This window comes from Bicyclus anynana, chromosome 10 (assembly GCF_947172395.1).
Source record: "Bicyclus anynana chromosome 10, ilBicAnyn1.1, whole genome shotgun sequence".
Taxonomy (NCBI): Eukaryota; Metazoa; Arthropoda; class Insecta; order Lepidoptera; family Nymphalidae; genus Bicyclus; species Bicyclus anynana.
The window spans coordinates 15,343,593-15,347,525 of record NC_069092.1 but is presented as its reverse complement, the minus strand read 5'-3'; the positions used below and the strand labels follow the sequence as shown (position 1 = coordinate 15,347,525).

At 37.0% G+C, this 3,933-nt stretch overlaps 1 long non-coding RNA gene across 1 annotated transcript; it reads right to left on the bottom strand.

Annotated features, from left to right (window-relative positions):
- Positions 1–312: 312 nt before the first annotated feature.
- On the bottom strand, positions 313–2,813 carry LOC128198464 (uncharacterized). The gene is made up of 2 exons (XR_008251188.1): positions 1,961–2,813; positions 313–783 (listed from the first exon to the last, which is right to left on the bottom strand). It is a non-coding gene; the product is annotated as an uncharacterized LOC128198464 (long non-coding RNA).
- Between the last annotated feature and the right edge of the window lie 1,120 nt (positions 2,814–3,933).

Below are 3,933 nucleotides of genomic sequence, written 5' to 3'. Positions count from 1 at the left end.
GTTAAAGTGAACGCAGCCATCATCTGACATTTGGAACGCTCGTGTCATGTGTCACTGTCAAATGTGCTGTCTATTGCTTTTTCTCTCACTTCTGCCATTGCATCGGACGGGTTCTAATATAATCCAAATCGCATCTTTGTTTTACTTATACTTTACTAATCATAATTCCGCTGATTAAAGTGTTTATTAATACATCTTTTGTATTCATTTCACAAATAGTTTTCATTAGATTGTTTGTTTGGATTGAATAAGTTCAGAATTATTAAATTCAAAAATGCCTTTACCAGTAGAAAGCTACAACATTATACAAAATACGATTATTTATAGCTTTATTTTATTTATGTATCACAAGCTTCGCTTAATTTGGAGCTAGTTATTGATGTATTTATATATTTATTTATTATTATTATAAAATTAATCCATTTTAAATAATCCCACATAAGGTTTCCTTTCACCCAGCCGCCGCCGGTCTCTGGGCTCAGAGGCTCGCACGGCAACGGGACTAGCTCGACTACCCGCAGCACGAACGAACGACCCCATTCCCGAAAACCATGGCTGTCTGAAAGATCGTGACCTTTTGGCACGTCCGATAGCCATACCCTCGCTGCCCACTCCTCGACTACCCGCAGCACGCTTGGTTCCAAGTCCCGAAAACCATGGCTGTCTGAAAGATCGTGACTCTGCGGCACGTTCGATACCCCCACTGCCCACTCCTCCCCCTAGCAGAGGCTCAGTCGAAACGTAGGCCGCACTTACGCAAGCGACTACCACGATGCAGAGTAACTGTAAATAAAGAATCAGATCAGAAAGCAGTCATCAATCGATATATGTATACTCATTTAACAGGCAGCCCCTGTAGCTTAGTGGCACGTCGATTCTCTTTCTACGATCGCAAACGCTTCGAAAACTAGAAATTATATGGGAATGACAGATCTTGTTCACGTGACCTGTCGATTGCAAATGTCATTCCCATACATTATTCGACTTTTCGATGCGTTTGCGATCGTAGATAGAGAATCGACGTACCACTTCGCTGTAGGGGCCGATTCCGGAGGGTGTGGGTTCGAATCCGATCCCCGGGGCATGCAGCTCCAGCTTTTCATTTGTGTGCATTTTAAGAAATTAAATATTACGTGTCTCAAACGGTAAGGAAACATCGTGAGGAAACCTGCATACCAGAGAATTTTCTTAATTCTCTGTGTTTGTGAAGTCTGCCAATCCGCATTGGGCCAGCGTGGTGGACTATTGGCCTAACCCCTCTCATTCTGAGAGGAGACCCGAGCTCAGCAGTGATATGGTATATAGAGCTATCAACAATACTGCTCCAATGCGTTTTATGAGAACTTAGGGTAATAATGCTAATTTTTTCAACGATTACTATCTGCAGGCTAATTCGCTATCTTTGACGTATGCTAGTTAACATACACGAAATTGATTTCTATGTAAAAAGTATGTTCTAAATAAGAATATGTTTACTGGTGGATATCACACAGTAGATAAATGACAAAAAAATAATTTTCAAAATCGGTTATAAATGACGAAGTTACGAGGTATGTTTTTATTTTTAATATTCCTACAAATAAAAAGAAACATACGCGTCGAATTTAGAACCTCCTCCTTTTTTGAAGTCGGTTAAAAATGAAAACGAACGAACAAAACGAATTATGTCACATCGCTGTAACTTTACAGAATGCAGGCAACCGACGCGACGGCTTAACGTTCTCTCCGAGACACAGTAATGTAACACTACCAATATCCCAACTCCGGGATAAGACTCATTATCTCATAGCCAGAACTGGATTCGAAGCCAGGACCCCGTAATAAGGGTAGACGCTCAATGATTATAAAGGGATCATAATTATTGGTAAAAATACTCAACAACATGCAAGGTACCCTTTCTTATAATTAAATTCCCCCTTGGCCTCCGGAAAAGAATAAATAAGTTATTACACAGACTTACGGTTTTCATTGTAGTTATTTCGATGAAATCAACGCACTGAATGTAGATCTTGTAACGGAGTTTATATATTATATTATGACGCTAATAGACGTGAAAACCTATTAAAAACTCATTAAAAATATATTTAATTATAGATAACATTCCGAGTTTTATAATCTACACTTAATGATTTGGCTGTACACAAATAAGTATCTGCTGGTTAATCTGTAGGTCTAGAACTATCTGTAGATCACATTAATTATAGACACAATCTATAGTAATATAATAAAGAGAACAGATTTGATTGTTTGTTTGTTTGCTTTGAAAAGGCTCTGAAACGAATAGACTGGTTTAAAATTCTTTTACAATTAGAATCGTAAATTATCTCAGATAAACAAAGCCCATAATTAATATGTGAACGAGAACTACGCGAGTGAAATCCCGTAGCGTCAGATAGTCCATACTGATATTATAAAGAAGAGGAAAGAGGTTTGTACGTTTGTTTGTTCGTATTAAATAGTCTCTGAAACTACTGAACCGGATTAATAAATTCTTTCACCATTTTGAATCCAACATTTTTCCTGATGAACACAGGCTATATTTTAACCTCCGTATTCTCAGGGGAACGGGAACTACGCGGGTGACTTCACGTGGCGTCTGCCTAATTGCCGTCTAGAGTAATTATTATTTTAGTCTCTCATTTATTTATTTCTTAAATGTTAGTCTTTTCGCTATAAGACCATAGACATAGTGGTTATCTCGTGAGCACGGTCCAAGTATTTTGATACTTTTTCTTTTTCGGTTTTAACCAGATTATCGTCATGTGGAACAGTAATATCAACAATTATTGCACGACGCACTGACCGATCGACTAGCACCATATCAGGTCTTATTATTATTATTATTATTAGCAGTGCTTGCTTACAATCAACAAGTTTTTAAAAAATCAAATAATATTATCCCGATTTTTAGAAGACATTGTTCTGGGTAAACCTGCGGATATTTATCAAAGATACTCATTACAAATCATATTTGAAATAAAATAAATGAAACAGAATTAAAACGCTAAGAAATAATGAAGGTTTATATTCCTAACATCAGTCAAAGTCAACTTTAGAGTAATGGCATTATGGGTGTAAGTAAGCGACTATTAAATGAACTTCCCAAGAATTATTTAAGGGCTTTTTCAATATCATCATCATCTTCATCATTAACAGCCGATGGACGTCCACCGCTGGACATACGCCTCTTGTATCCTCTCCAAGCACAACGGTCGCGAGCCGATAGCATCCAGCGGCTCCCTGCAACTTTTTCAATATAGAGTATGAACTGTATTGAAAAAGATTCTTAGCTACATAACAAAATACATTTTACTTCTCACGGAAAGCTAGCGGTCGCCCGTGAATTTGGCCTCCTTTAGTTCTCTTCAACCAGACCCTGCCGTATAATCTATACTAATATTATAAAGCTGAAGAATTTGTTTTTATGCTTGAACGCGCTAATCTCAGGAACTACTGGTCCTATTCAAAAAATCCATTCAGTATTAGATAGCCCATTTATCGAGGAAGGCTATAGGCTCATATTATCCCCTTATTCTTACGGAAACGGAACCAGGCGGGTAAAACCGCGCGTCGTAGCGATTTGGCTCGTATTGTCAAAAAAATATTGAAATATTATTCAAGTCTCAAAAAAATATTTATTTTTTCAATGTAGTAGAACGATAATGAACAATTTAAGATTATTTGAAAGTATCAACTAGCCTATTGGCTGGGCATGTTCTGAAAAACTTTCAGACTTCAAAATCAGGTATATCTAGCTATCATAAGCTCATAAGGAGCTCATAAGTAGGTCTTTAGCAAACGAATCCTAAACGTAAATACGTTGTTCTCAAATAATTCACACACTAAATATTATTATTATTATTATTCAGCTGAATTTCTTTATTAAATTGTTATACTAATGTACAGACAGAGTAACTTTGTAATTTAAGTAGG